A 15711-nucleotide genomic window follows, 5' to 3' on the forward strand; every position below is an offset into this window, starting at 1 on the left:
GTGAAATATTTAGCCATCGCTTCATCACTCACCTCCAGCAGCTCCATAGCCATCTCGTAACTTTCAATCCACGCCCCAGGCTGTAAATCGGCCATATAATTCGGCACCTTCCGAGGTCCCTTGAAATCCTTGGGCAGACGTACATTGCGTAGAGCCGGTACCAGACAAGGAACTCCTTCGGTTCTAGTAGCCACTCCCGCCTCAACGGAAGCCGTCGGGTAAGCCGGTGAGTTCTGTTGAGCTACTAGCTGGGCCGCTAGCTGAGCCGCCCGTTCGTCCTCCTGACGTATCCGATCCTGAACCGGGTTATACTCGCCGGGCTGGTTCCGGCGCTGAGCGTTACTTGACAAGGCCTCTGACTCCATGTGTCTACTGTAACTCGGGCTCTGATTTTGACGAGGCGGAGCTAACCAGGGCGGAGGAGTCGAGTGAATCCTATCCCGGCTGTAGGAGTAGGTTTCTTGCTGGGCCAGGGCTGTTTGGACAAGTTCTCTGATCTTCCGGGTTTCCACCGCTGTCGGATCATCCCCATCTACTGGGAGAGCCGCCAAACGTGCTGACGCTGCGATTAAATTCTCCATGGGGTTGGAGAAGTGACCCTGTGGTATTGGTACATAACTGGGTGGTGCCATATTGCTGTGAGGAGGTGCCATCCCCTGAGGCTGGACTGGACCTCCCGCTCTGGATGTAATGAGCTGATTCGCACCTGGCGGGTTACTTGGGCCGGCCCCGGGTGTAGCAAAGAGATTCCGAGGATCATAATTCTGAGGTAAACGGGACTGAGTTTTCTGATGTCTCCTCCTCATTACCTCATTAGACGCGTTTAAACTCAATGTGAGCTGCAAGGCCTCTGCCTGGAGTTGCTGCGCCCGTACGTCCAAAGCCGCCCGCTCTGTTGCTAATCTAGTGTCTTCAGCTGCTAAGGTTTCCTTGGCCCGGGCGATCTCATCACGAACCTGTGCCACCTCTGCCTCATGCTCAGATTGGTTCGCAGGGATGACTGTAACAGTTAACAAAGCCGTAAGCTTATCCATGAGATCCATCAGCACCTGAGCCGGTGAGCGCACGGGGCCTCCTGCCCCGGCTGCTCCTTGTTGGGGAACGTTGCAGAAAACAAATTTTTCCTACGGTTTCACCAAGATCCATCTATGAGTTCATCTAGCAACGAGTGATCGGATGCATCTACATACCTTTGTAGATCGCGAGCGGAAGCGTTCAAAGAACGGGGATAAGGGAGTCGTACTCGACGTGATCCAAATCACCGATGACCGAGCGCCGAACGGACGGCACCTCCGCGTTCAACACACGTACGGAGTGGATGACGTCTCCTCCTTCTTGATCCAGCAAGGGGGAAGGAGAGGTTGATGATGATCCAGCAGCACGACGGCGTGGTGGTGGATGCAGCAAAACTTCGGCAGGGCTTCGCCAAGCAACCATGGGAGGAGGAAGAGGTGTAGCAGGGGGAGGGAGGCGCCAAAGCTCAGGGGTGTGGCTGCCCTCTCCCTCCCCCCTTTATATAGGCCCCCTGGGGGGGCGCCGGCCCTTGGGAGATCCAATCTCCAAGGGGGGCGGCGGCCAAGGGGGGTGGAGTGCCCCCCAAGGCAAGTGGGGCGCCCCCCCCACCCTAGGGTTCCAACCCTAGGCGCAGGGGGTGGGCCTAGGGGGGCGCACCAGACCACTAAGGGCTGGTTCCCCTCCCCACTTCAGCCCATGGGGCCCTCCGGGATGGGTGGCCCCACCCGTTGGACCCCCGGGACACTTCCGGTGGTCCCGGTACAATACCGGGTGACCTCGAAACTTTCCCGATGGCCGAAACAGCACTTCCTATATATAATTCTTTACCTCCGGACCATTCCGAAACTCCTCGTGACGTCCGGGATCTCATCCGGGACTCCGAACAACATTCGGTTTGCTGCATACTCATGTTCATACAACCCTAGCGTCACCGAACCTTAAGTGTGTAGACCCTACGGGTTCGGGAGACATGCAGACATGACCGAGACGGCTCTCCGGTCAATAACCAACAGCGGGATCTGGATACCCATGTTGGCTCCCACATACTCCTCGATGATCTCATCGGATGAACCACGATGTCGAGGATTCAAGCAACCCCGTATACAATTCCCTTTGTCAATCGGTACGTTACTTGTCCGAGACTCGATCGTCGGTATCCCAATACCTCGTTCAGTCTCGTTACCGGCAAGTCACTTTACTCATACCGTAATGCATGATCCCGTGACCAAAAACTTGGTCACTTTGAGCTCATTATGATGATGCATTACCAAGTGGGCCCAGAGATACCTCTCCGTCATACGGAGTAACAAATCCCAGTCTTGATCCATGTCAACCCAACAGACACTTTCGGAGATACCCGTAGTATACCTTTATAGTCACCCAGTTACGTTGTGACGTTTGGTACACCCAAAGCACTCCTACGGCATTCGGGAGTTACACGATCTCATGGTCTAAGGAAAGGATACTTGACATTGGAAAAACTAGCAAACGAACTATACGATCTTGTGCTATGTTTAGGATTGGGTCTTGTCCATCACATCATTCTCCTAATGATGTGATCTCGTTATCAATGACATCCAATGTCCATAGTCAGGAAACCATGACTATCTGTTGATCAACGAGCTAGTCAACTAGAGGCTCACTAGGGACATGTTGGTGTCTATTATTCACACATGTATTATGATTTCCGGATAACACAATTATAGCATGAATAAAGACAATTATCATGAACAAGGAAATATAATAATAATGCTTTTATTATTGCCTCTAGGGCATATTTCCAACACTCCTAACCCGGACGTTATCGCTGCTGAAGCCGTAGAATTTTGGCCGGGTTGAGTACCAGCCATGAAGACTCCTGCCCAGTTTGGCGACTCTGAGGGGTCCGGAATAGTGCTGCCGTCGGAACAGCCCCCCAGCACACCATCTTGAACCTGATACAGCGAATCTCTTGAGCCGACGGACGAATCGCCGTCAGAGAGGACGGCCGGCTCACCATCACCTTCAGATCCTTCAGGAAGTTCACCTCCGTGGATGCAACCCACAAAGGCACGCTTCACGACGGGTTGAGCTCGGGCGGGTTTCGCACGCCGAGCCGTCTCGACGAGGTCGTTGCAGCTGTCCGACTCAGGGCCCGGCTCATCGATCCGGCCGATGAAGACGTGAATTCCGCCGAAGGGGACCCGGTACCCGTACTCAATTGAGCCGGCATCGAGGCCCCAGCCTTCGTTGTCGATGTAGATCTTGCCGCGACGACTCTTGGTCATCCGGCCAACTGCATATCCCTTGAGCCCTTCGAAGCTGCCCTTCAAGAACTCAAATCCACCGTGCGCTGGCCCCACGGTGGGCGCCAACTGTCGTGGAATTGTCACGGAAGATGTCCTCTTGCAAGGACTTGATCGTGGAGCCATCGCAAGTAGGAAGCTTAAAGGGGTTAATCGGGACAAAGGACACGCGAGGTTTATACTAGTTCAGCCCCTTATGGTGAAGGAAGGCCTACGTCTAGTTAGGTTTGGTATTGCCTGAGATTTCGATGGCTAGGGAGCGAGATACGCTACGCCCGGTTCTCGATTGGTTGTTTCGTGTCCTTAAGCCGCCGGCGGGTCGTCCCCTTATATACACGGGTTGACGCCCTGCGGCCTACAGAGTCCCGGCCGGCTCATAAACACTGTCTGGCTCGGTGACTAGTTACCTTTAACTTATGTTACAAGTCATGCCATCATGGCGGTTTGTCACTACGGGCCTTAAGCCCTATGAACCATCATCCTTATGCTGGGTCTTGGGCTTCTTTCATGATGAGTCTTCTTTACATAGCCCGGCCCCTCACAGCCGGTTTACTCAAATAGTTATATCCCCAACAGGTTTAGTCATATACAGGCCATGCGGTCTTCAGAGCAACATCGGCTGGAAGCATCAGAGCACAGTGAAACAGAAAATATGTTGGAAGCATCAGAGCACACCTCACCACGTTACCCGTGGTTACTTGAACGCCTTAAAAACATGGACACTTCAAATATGTTGCATGGAACCTTGAGTTCACCTCAAACATTTGACATTGGACCTAAAAATCATCAAGGGGGGCATTTTGATGGTGCGACGTTAAGTGGTTGAAATGAACTCATAACAATACTAGACCACTCTTGGCCTGCATGGATTGCCGTGAAGGTCCACATGTATATTGGACAGTTCTCAAGCCTCTCCTTCATTTGGGCCTGAAATATGTGAGTGACAAAGAAGAAGAAAAAAATCAAAAAAATAAGCCCACCCACTCACCAACGCATTTCAACCAGGAGGATAAAAAATGATCTCTCCCCAACCCACTCCCATAGTTGACAAAAGCCACTTCGCATTACACCTAAAAATTATTGAGAGCGGCATTTTGATGATGCGTTGCAAAGCGTTGAAAGGAGGTTGCCTAAACACTCGATTGAAAATCTCGTTGGATCATCTCGAACAACGTCCACCAATTGTTTTGTGATACTGGGAGCACCCCCCCCCCCCCCCCCCCCCCCCGCAAAACATTTCGTAGTGGTCATTGAAATCATACCTTGTGAAGTGCTTGCTGGGAACCCATGGTAAGACCAAACTTGCTTCATGTTGATCATATCTCCTGGTTCTTGGCCAGCATTTAGTAAAGCTTGATGCCACCAAGAGTTTCCCCAAACACTTCACATTGGCATTTCAATGCCTCGTGAAGTGCTTGTAGGGAACCCATGGTAAGACCAAACATACTTCATGTTGATCATCTCTTCTAATTCTTTCCTGGCCCTTGAGTAAAGCTTGGCATCACCAAGAGTTCCCCCAAGCACTTCACAGTGGCATTTGGAACAACGCCTCATGAAGTGCTTGCAGGGAACCCATGGCAATACCAAACATGTCTTGTATTGATCAACTCTTTGGGTTCTCGGGCAACATTGAGTAAAGCTTGGTGGCACCAAGAGTTCCCCCAACCACTTCACAATGGTGCATTTTGAAATAATTCCTCGTGAAGTGCTTGCAAGGAACCCACAGTAAGACCAAACATGGTTCACCACTAGCGCAACTCTTGTGGTTTGCGCTGGTATCTAGTAAATTCTTGATTGCACCGAGAGTTCCCCCAAACACTTCACATAAGCTCTCAGAAAGGTGCTTCGTAAAGTGTTTCAAGGGAACTCCTGGTAATACCAAACGTGATTTGGAGTACATCTCTTGTGGTTTATGACCTGCAATATCTGCTAAGTGCTTGGTTGCACCAAGAGTTCCTCCAAATACTTCACATGAAACCTTAAAAAGGTGCTTTGTAAAGTGCTTGAAGAGAACTCCCAGTAATACCAAACGTGGTTTTCAGCTCATTGGTGCATCTCTCTTATGGTATGTGGTCAAATGCTTAGTAACACCGAGAGTTCCCCCAAACACTTCAGGGAAGTTCTTGCAAAAGACGCATCCTGAAGTGCTTGAAGAGAACTCCTGACGAGGCCAAGCTCGATTAATCCCCACACACCCATCATAACGTATATGAACCTACCACTATAATTTCTAAAGCACAAACACTCTCAAATCCTATCGATGTTGTTGGTTGCCACCCAGAGTTCCCCTAAACACTTCAGTATACAATGCTCTATATCCCGGCATTGCGCACTAATAAAACAGTGCCAATACAAGCTGTAGTTAGCTAGCAACTGAAGTGATTTGAGGAGAACTCCAGGTGACAACCAACCAAAGTAGCTAGCTAGAACTCTTGTTCATCTGCCATGGACCAGACTTCATTGATTTGTTTAATCCGCACCTGCTGATGAGCGTGTAGGCGGCTGCTATTTATAAGTCTAGACCAAAAACTGAAGAGCTAGTAGCAAGTCCGTTGCTTCCTGTAGACTGCGGCGCGCAATGGAGAAAATACATGGTCTTGATGCTGGATCGATGAACCTGGCAATGCACCTAGCCGCGATGCAGCCTAGGTTAGAACGAACTAGCTGCTAGAGCCAAGGGAATCTGGTGAGATGTGCCTTTTCTGCATCGGGCAATAGCTCATGGAGTAAAGATGCGTGTCCAGCCTGCAAATTCCTTATCTCCTGCAGCTAGCTAATCTAGAGATCAGCGTCGTCGGCGACATCTCGCTTGGTTTTCTGTCCACGGACATTTTTGTCAGCACATCAATGCAAAGGGGGTGCAGTGCAGGGATCACGTTATAATTATGATTATCATCCCATGCAACTGGTGCAAAGCTTGAGCCAACCAGTTGCACGGACAGTGACCACTGGCCAAACACGCGACCTAGGATCCCCGGGAATCTTTGCTAATAGAGGCTAATAATTTGGTGCAGGAAAATGCTCCATACATCTCATGGGTAGATGGTTTCGTTGCATTAGTGCTGTTGTGCAGTATCTTGAATCTTGATAAAATCAGCAGCTCATAACGAAGTTAGGTAGAAGAAAATCATAGAGGAGTGATCAGTAACGACTTAGGTGGAAGAAGAGAAAATGTAGTATTTTTTTCGTGTGAATATTTCATACTGCTATGCAGCTGAGGCCAAGGGTAATATACGCCACTAATTAATTGGAAATCACAGTGGTTACTTACAGTTTATTAAACAGTGGGTTCAGTACCTTGATGACCTACTAATGTACTGCACTAGTTTTTTTTTGGCGGGGAATGTACTGCACGAGTTGAAAAACATTTCACAGACAGTTTACTACTCCCTCCGTCCCAAAATATGAGCGTTTTTGACACTAGTAGTGTAGTGTAGGGACGAAGGGAGTAGTACTTTTCACAGACATTGGCTTTGAAATGTGCCATAAATCAATCTGTTTAAACAAAGTAGAGAGCGTGGAGATGATCTTGTATTGGTGACTTGTGAACTGATCGTGGGATCATCTCTTGCACATAAACGAAGTAGTATTTCGCTTACCTTTTGAGTGTCGGTAGCCGGTGGAACGTGTATGTTCGTCAGTGTTTATTGAACTAAAAGCCAGCTAGTTGTTGATCTTGTTAGTACGCAAATAATAATAGCAGGACACATTTGGTAACCCTGATGCCGGAGCACATGGACCTAATCTGGTATTTTCCATCAGAAAACCTGTCTGCTCTAGTCCAATGGGCTAGCCAGTTGTCTCATTGTGCATGCGTGACTGTATAACCGGTGGTGGAGTATATGGGCAGGCGGCATAAAGAGAGGAGAAAGAAAAGGCAACACACTATGTGAGGTGCCACCACAGGATCGATTACTGATATTCCCAAATCCGAAAGGCCATACAACAGAGCGAAAAGCTAGCTACAAGAAGGTGTCCAGGTTCAATGCACTCGATCAATCCGCATCGTTCAAAGTTCAGAGACCCAGATGATGGCTAGTTTCAAAGCTGGTGAGACGATTAGAGCTCCTGAGCCTCTCAAAAAGGGCATGGAGATGGTGATCTTTGGAGAGGCGAGATGATGACGACTCGGCGGGAGCTTTTCTTCTTCTTCCTCAAGCGGTATTAATTAGGAAGAGGAGAGGCCGTCGGCGTCTGGCATGGAGTTCCCCCATTCACACTTCTTGACTCTCTAGTTCGTCCTCGTTCGTTCAGGTATGGAGGGTTTTGTTCCTGCAATTCCCTTGTATTGTTCCTCGTGGAGATGGGGTTGCTCTTCTTTCTGCGCGTGTTGTTGCTGCAGCTTGATTGTATGTTTGTTGTATCAGGGCATCTCGTCTCGTTTGGACACTTCGTGTGTTTCTTTCGCCATGTGTTTTGTTTGGATGACCTCTGGAAATGCATGCATGCGTGTGTTTTTCTCGATGCGATGATGATTGTAGTTGCGGTGTCTGAACTTCAGAGCATCACAGGAATGTACTCTTATCCACAACGTTGTCGGTGATATTCAAGCTGCAATGGCAAATGCTGAAGGGCAGCGGCGTGCGGGAACAACCCGATCCGATCTGGATCAGGGCAGGGGAGTGATTCGTTTTTGGAAGGAGGGGTGTTTTGAGAAAAAGACCAATCTAACGTCGTTTACTGTGAATCGTTACGCCACATCATCAAATAAGGACCCACATGTCATAATTGTCATCAAAATGCTCTAAGCCATGAATTAGTGTTTTTATGCAAAAAAAAATAGGCCAAGAATCAGTGTTTTTTGTCTCAAATTCGTAAACCGGTGTTTACTGCAAATCTAAGTGTCAATGTGGTGGTTTTCTACAATTTACTCTGATTCACATGACATGGTTAGCTCAGCACCAACTCGATAACCCATTCCACAGCAAACACGACCAGCTCAAACCAACAAGGCATGTCATAAGCTAATTCCGTTTATTCCAGGAGGGGCAGAGTGAAACAGGTTCAGCTAACCAAGCTACTACAGTGTTTCAACAGAATTTCTTCTCATGCCCGAGGCAGATGCCCACGGCATAACATATTCTGCATCGCACGACCAGCTTCTCTCCATAGGAACACGCCCGTCCAAGCTACGCAAACGACATCGTCACAACGAGTTTCACATTGCAAAAGAAAAATAGCTACGCAAAGTACTACATGTCCACAACCACATATAAGGGCATGTACAATGCATAGCTTCAAGGTAATGTCTCGCATGTCATGTAGGATCGGATATGACGTAAAGTAAGTTCGGATAGGAAAGCGGGATCCTCTCCAGGAGGCGGGTGCTTGAAGAGAAAAAGTGTGGTCCAGTGACAAAAACTGAAAATGTTGGAATGAAAAGTAGAAATGCATGTGTACTAAAGCCTTTATTTTCTATTTTTTAATGAGGCCCACTAGTGGTAGCTTGCATTGAGAAGAAAAAATAAATATAGATATCTCAAATTACTTTTTGTTATGGAGCATATGTATCCATATGCCATTGTGCATGCCCTAATAACCTTAATCAACATGTCCATAAGTAACCACTGCATAGACAGATAGATAACCTATACACACACCACGAGCCAACGACGGATCTCAGTCTAGCAGACCTCCGTCTGGAACTTGAGGTAGATGCCCAGTCTTAACAACTCCGGGTAGAGCAGCTTGCGCCGTACGAGACGGCGATCCTGAAGATGTTCTCCGATCCGATGAGCCAGCACCAGCAGAACCTGCAGTAGGGGCCCCGGATCTTCCGCCCGCCCGCGACGGGCGCATGATGATGCTCAGCGTGAAGGGCCGCTCGTGGAGGTTGGCGGCCGTGCCGTGGGCCAGCAGGCAGTCGTGCTCCATCTCCCTCTTGCTGTCCGCAACCGGCTGCCTCGAGCGGGTGCACCGGCCCGACCTTGTCCTCTGACATATGGATCAGCCTCTGGTAGAAGGCGGGGCCCGTGAAGATTGTTCCGCAACTCCGCCGGCGAGTCCGGTCCGAGGTTGCGGAGCAAGGGCGAGCGTCGTAGACGAAGTAGTCGAAATAGTCGAACACGTGAAAGTAAATGACACATAGAGATATGGAGCAGACCAGCTTTATTAATCAATGATCAGGGATTAGAATGATAGCTCCTCGTTGCTTTATATAGGGACTAGGGGGTCAAGGGATAAGTACCCACTTAACGTAAAGTGGGGGAAACGGGAGGGGCTAGCCCGTGCGATACGCACGAGGTCGCCGCCACGCCCTCGGTGGCCCCGGTTTCCCAACACTCCCCCTTGGGTAATTATCCGTATATCCATGCCTCAAAACTCCGAAAAACCCAGTGGGAAAAAAATATGGAGAAAGAGCACATAGTATACGTTATTGTATTGCACGAATTGCCTCGTCAAAAACCTCGTGTGAGAAACATCAGGAAAACTCACTCAAGGGAAAAAGAGTACAATCCACTCAACCATCAAGTTGAGTACTCGATCATCAGGATTGAGATTTTAGCGACGAGTTTGTGAAGTTTCTCCCCCTGAGCCTTGCATCTCTCTAAGTCTCATCATACCGATTCCACGCACACACCTCTCTAAGGTTGATGCCGGTAATGATTTAGTGAACATATCAGCAAGATTGTCACAGGACTTAATATGCAAAACTCTCACCTTGTTCAGCTGTTGCAGCTCATGTGCATAGAAGAACTTGGGACTAATATGCTTTGTGAGGTTACTTTTCACATAACCCATCTGGACTTGTGCAACACAAGCAGCATTATCTTCATAGATAATGGTAGGGGTTTGTACGGTGTTCAGCCCACATGTCTGCTGAATGTGGCCGATCATCCGCCGAAGCGAAACACACTCTTTTGACGCTTCGAATAGTGCCATGATTTCTGAGTGGTTCGTGGAAGTCGACACAAGTGTTTGCTTGGACGATTTCCAGGAAAACGCAGTTCCACCACAAAGGAAAACATATCCAGTCTGCGATTTGCAATCATACGGGTCCGATAGGTACCCAGCATCGGCATAGCCTATAATAGATAGGTCTTGATTCCTCTTATAAAACAGGCCAAGATCTTTGGTCCCTTGCAGGTAACGGAAGATGTCCTTGACACCTTTCCAATGCCTCTTGGTAGGTTCAGAACTGTACCTCGCAAGCAAACTGACGGCGAACGCAATGTTTGGCTGTGTACAGTTTGCGAGATACATGAGTGCTCCAACTGCACTCAGGTAAGGAAATTCTGGTCCCAGAGTTTCCTCCCCCTCTTCCTTTGGCCTGAACGGGTCCTTGTCTGGCTGTAAAGATCTTTCGACCATCGGGGTCTTAGAAGGATATGCCTTATCAAATCCAAATCTTTCCAACACCTTCTGGGTGTAGGCCGACTGGTGCACTAGAATCCCATCAGGGGAATGTTCAAGTTGCAGACCTAGACAGAACTTGGTTTTACCCAAATCCTTCATCTCGAATTCCGACATCAGGTAGGAACTCGCTTCCTCAATATCCTCAGGCGTACCGATTATGTTTAAATCGTCCACGTACACCGAGATTATAGAGAATCCATCTTGGGATCGCCGTATAAAAACACATGGGCAATCTTTATTGCTCGTGTAGCCCTTCTCATGAAGGAAATCGCTTAAGCGATTGTACCACATTCTACCAGACTGTCTGAGTCCGTACAGTGCCTTTTGAAGTTGAACACTGTATAGACCCCTGTTTGCTCTATCATGGTTCGGAACAGGGATACCTTCTGGAACCTTCATGTATATGTTCGAATCCAAGTTACCATACAGGTAAGCAGTGACAACATCCATTAGTTTCATTTTCAAGCCCATGTTTACTGCCATCGAGATCAAGTATCTAAAGGTAACTCCATCCATGACCGGGGAATAAGTCTCCTCAAAATCGACACCTGGTCGTTGGGTGAACCCTTGAGCGACGAGCCTTGCTTTGTACCGCACTACCTTATTATTTTCATCTCTCTTACGAACAAAAACCCACCTATGGCCAACAGGGCGAATGTGGGGAGGGGTTCGACAAACTGGTCCGAACACCTTCCTTTTGTTGAGAGATAATAATTCGGCAGTAATTGCCTGCCGCCAATCTTTCCAATCCGACCTTTTCTTGCAATCAGCGAGCATGTTAGGCTCAGGGTCAAGATCTATGATTGAGGCAATTTTCGTAGAAAAGTTAATGTCGACAACCACCGTTGCTCGGCTCAGGGACTCCCCCGTATAAATATAATTTATGGCCATTTCGTCATGGAGTGCATCCGGCACAAGCACTTGCTCTACCAAATTTCCCATTATGGGAGCAAGGTCCTTTAGATTTCCCGCGCCGATGTGTGCGCTCACATCTCCGCTGGGTGTTTCCCCTATGGGAAAGTTTAAGTCCGGAATTTCGTGCACTGAATTTTCTGTACTTGTGCCAGGTCTCGATTGGCTCCCCGTTTCAATTTGGGGTACTTTGGCGACAGGCTGCGATAAATCTCTCTTATCCTTTTTCGTCAGGCGTCCCCGAGTACTTGGGATTTGAGAAGCCGGATTTCTCGTCCTTTTAGGCCTTTGGACGGGAGCTGGTATACCATCATTTTTCTTCGGTATTTCAACCCTTTCCGGTGCATTGCGCACATGCACATGCAATTTTGTTACAGTCTTTAAGTCACTAAAGTGGTCAGGCAGTTGATTTGCTAATGACTGCAAATCTATTATCTTTTGGACTTCTCTCTCAGTCTCAGCAGTGCGCGGGTCATGAGCATGGATCCCCGTGGCTTGCCACGTGATTTCTCGACTTTTAGCATCAAGAGGTTGATTCTCTCCCCCTAAAGTCGGGAAAAAATCCTTGTCAAAAATGCAATCAGCAAAACGGGCCGTGTGACAGTCACCTGTCATGGGGTCCAGATACCTGATTATGGACACAGTCTGATAACCAACGTATATCCCCGACTTATGGAGCGGGCCCATCGCCGATCGCTGAGGGGGTGGTATTGGTACATATACCTGGCAACCGAACCTACGAAGGTGGGAAATTTTCAGTGCCGACCCTTGCGCAAGCTGAACATGAGAGTGGACGTTGTAGGCCGACGGTCTAAAGTTGATGAGATTGGCCGCGTGTAACACTGCGTGGCCCCAACATGAAGTTGGTAAATTACAACCCTGAAGGAGCGGTCGGGCAATGAATTTAATTCTTTTAATCAATGCCTCGGCAAGTCCATTTTGTGTATGAACATGCGGTACCGAGTGCTCAACTTTGATTCCCATTGCCATGCAATAATCATCGAACACCTTTGAAGTAAATTCTCCGGCGTTGTCCATTCGAATAGACTTTATACGATAATCCGGGAAATTATTCCTCATTTGTATGATCTGTGAGATCAATTTTGCAAAGGCATGGTTCCGTGTTGACAGCAGGCGAACATTGGACCATTTAGAGGAAGCATCAATGAGCACCATGAAGTACCGAAATGGCCCCGTGAGGGGCTGAATTGGACCGCATATGTCCCCTTGGATACGTTCCAAGAACGCGGGGATTTCATCCCTCACCTTGAGGGGCGATGGCCTAATGACTAACTTCCCCTTAGCGCATGCGGAGCACATGAAATCATCGGGATTCGGGAAGTTCTTCACGTTAACATTATGACCATGCGAGTTGTTTATTATATTTCTCATCATCCTAAGTCCGGGGTGGCCTAACCTATCGTGCCAGAGGCAGAAGAGTTCAGAGCTTCTAAATACGGTCTTGAGGGTAGTGTACACGGGCGGTGCTACTATCTTAGTGTAGTATAGCCCTGTGTCAAACGAAGGAAGCCTTTCGATAACATGTTTACCACCTGCATCCCGCTTTGTGCTGAGTAGGCTGTTGGAAATATGCCCTAGAGGCAATAATAAATTAGTTATTATTATATTTCCTTGTTCATGATAATCGTTTATTATCCATGCTATAATTGTATTGATAGGAAACTCAGATACATGTGTGGATACATAGACAACACCATGTCCCTGGTGAGCCTCTAGTTGACTAGCTCGTTGATTAATAGATGGTTACGGTTTCCTGACCATGGACATTGGATGTTGTTGATAACGGGATCACATCATTAGGAGAATGATGTGATGGACAAGACCTAATCCTAAGCCTAGCACAAAGATCGTGTAGTTCGTATGCTAAAGCTTTTCTAATGTCAAGTATAATTTCCTTAGACCATGAGATTGTGCAACTCCCGGATACCGTAGGAATGCTTTGGGTGTATCAAACGTCACAATGTAACTGGGTGACTATAAAGGTGCACTACAGGTATCTCCGAAAGTGTCTGTTGGGTTGGCACGAATCGAGACTGGGATTTGTCACTCCGTGTAAACGGAGAGGTATCTCTGGGCCCACTCGGTAGGACATCATCATATGCGCAATGTGACCAAAGAGTTGATCACGGGATGATGTGTTACGGAATGAGTAAAGAAACTTACAGGTAACGAGATTGAACTAGGTATTGGATACCGACGATCGAATCTCGGGCAAGTAACATACCGCTAGACAAAGGGAATTGTATACGGGATTGATTAAGTCCTTGACATCGTGGTTCATCCGATGAGAACATCGTGGAACATGTGGGAGCCATCATGGGTATCCAGATCCCGCTGTTGGTTATTGACCGGAGAACGTCTCGGTCATGTCTGCATGTCTCCCGAACCCGTAGGGTCTACACACTTAAGGTTCGGTGACGCTAGGGTTGTAGAGATATTAGTATGCGGTAACCCGAATGTTGTTCGGAGTCCCGGATGAGATCCCGGACGTCACGAGGAGTTCCGGAATGGTCCGTAGGTAAAGAATTATATATAGGAAGTGCTATTTCGGCCATCGGGACAAGTTTCGGGGTCATCGGTATTGTACCGGGACCACCGGAAGGGTCCCGGGGGCCCACCGGGTGGGGCCACCTGCCCCGGGGGGCCACATGGGCTGTAGGGGGTGTGCCTTGGCCTATATGGGCCAAGGGCACCAGCCCCAAGAGGCCCATGCGCCAAGAGATGGGAAAAAGAGGAGAGTCCTAAAAGGGGAAGGCACCTCCGAGGTGCCTTGGGGAGGATGGACTCCTCCCCACCCTTGGCCGCACCCTTCCTTGGAGGAAGGGGCAAGGGCTGCGCCTCCCCCTCTCCCTTGGCCCTATATATAGTGGGGAAAAGGAGGAGCAAACCAATCTAAGGCCTGGCGCCTCCCTCTCCCTGCCGTGACACATCTTCTTCCTCCCGCAGCGCTTAGCGAAGCCCTGTTGGAATCCCGCTACTTCCACCACGCCGTCGTGCTGCTGGATCTCCATCAACCTCTCCCTCTCTCCTTGCTGGATCAAGGCATGGGAGACGTCACCGGGCTGTACGTGTGTTGAACGCGGAGGTGCCGTCCGTTCTGCACTTGATCATCGGTGATTTGAATCATGATGAGTACGACTCCATCAACCCCGTTCACTTGAACGCTTCCGCTTAGCGATCTACAAGGGTATGTAGATGCACTCTCCTTCCCCTCGTTGCTAGTCTCTCCATAGATAGATCTTGGTGATACGTAGGAAAATTTTGAATTTCTGCTACGTTCCCCAACATAGGCACTCCTTGCCGTTTTCATCATCGGTCTCAGCATGGAAACCATTAGCGCGGATGTCTCTAAAGCTTAAAAGAGTACGAGTCGACTCCGGGTACAACAACTCATCATTAATGATCAAAGTTGTTCCCATAGGGAGTATAATAGTGGCTCGTCCGGAGCCAACTATGTGAGAACCGCAGCCGGCGATTGTCATAATACTTCCCAGAGATTTTTTAATAGACTCAAAGTACTTAGTTTCTCGTAAAATGGTATGAGTGGTGGCGCTATCGGCAAGGCACATTTCCTCCATTTGGGCGCCACACGCGTTCTAAAATATGACATCTAATTAATGTAATGAGGAAGAAAATACATTAAAAATAAATGCACACATCTCAGAACATAACATGCTATCATGTATAAATAATGGAATACATGAATGAAATAAATGTCATCCAATCGCCAAAGTAAAGAATAAGTTTATGCTCTTATAGAGCTTACAACCAAATCGAATTTATTCAATTTTATTGTATCAAATCACGGAATCATGATAACCAAAGAGGTATGCTAAGTGGACTCGGTGAAGAAGCCATTCACTTCAGCCGCAATCTCCATACTAGTGAGCTGATCCTCCTTAGAAATCATCTTGGAGGCAGCATCAATGTCTAGTGGCGGCGCCGCCGCTGAGGCGACCATGTGGTCAACCTCCATGGCGACGTGGGCGTCGGTAGAGACCGCCAAAGCTGCCGCGATGGGCACCACGGGGGTCGTCTCTATGGGTGCAGCAGGGGGTGTAGCGATCATCACGGGTGCCGCCATGGGCGCCGGTGGTGCTGCCTCCTGAACCAAGGCGGGGTG

General features: G+C 48.6%; 1 long non-coding RNA gene and 1 pseudogene across 1 annotated transcript; one reads left to right on the forward strand and one right to left on the reverse strand.

Moving 5' to 3' along the window:
* Positions 1-7152: 7152 nt before the first annotated feature.
* On the forward strand, positions 7153-7763 carry LOC125534364. Its single transcript, XR_007294462.1, has 2 exons — positions 7153-7553; positions 7667-7763. It is a non-coding gene; the product is annotated as an uncharacterized LOC125534364 (long non-coding RNA).
* A 1034-nt stretch (positions 7764-8797) lies between these two features.
* LOC125538197 lies at positions 8798-9611 on the reverse strand (annotated as a pseudogene).
* Positions 9612-15711: the final 6100 nt, after the last annotated feature.

The sequence above is a fragment of the Triticum urartu genome, chromosome 2 (assembly GCF_003073215.2).
Source record: "Triticum urartu cultivar G1812 chromosome 2, Tu2.1, whole genome shotgun sequence".
Lineage (NCBI taxonomy): Eukaryota > Viridiplantae > Streptophyta > Magnoliopsida > Poales > Poaceae > Triticum > Triticum urartu.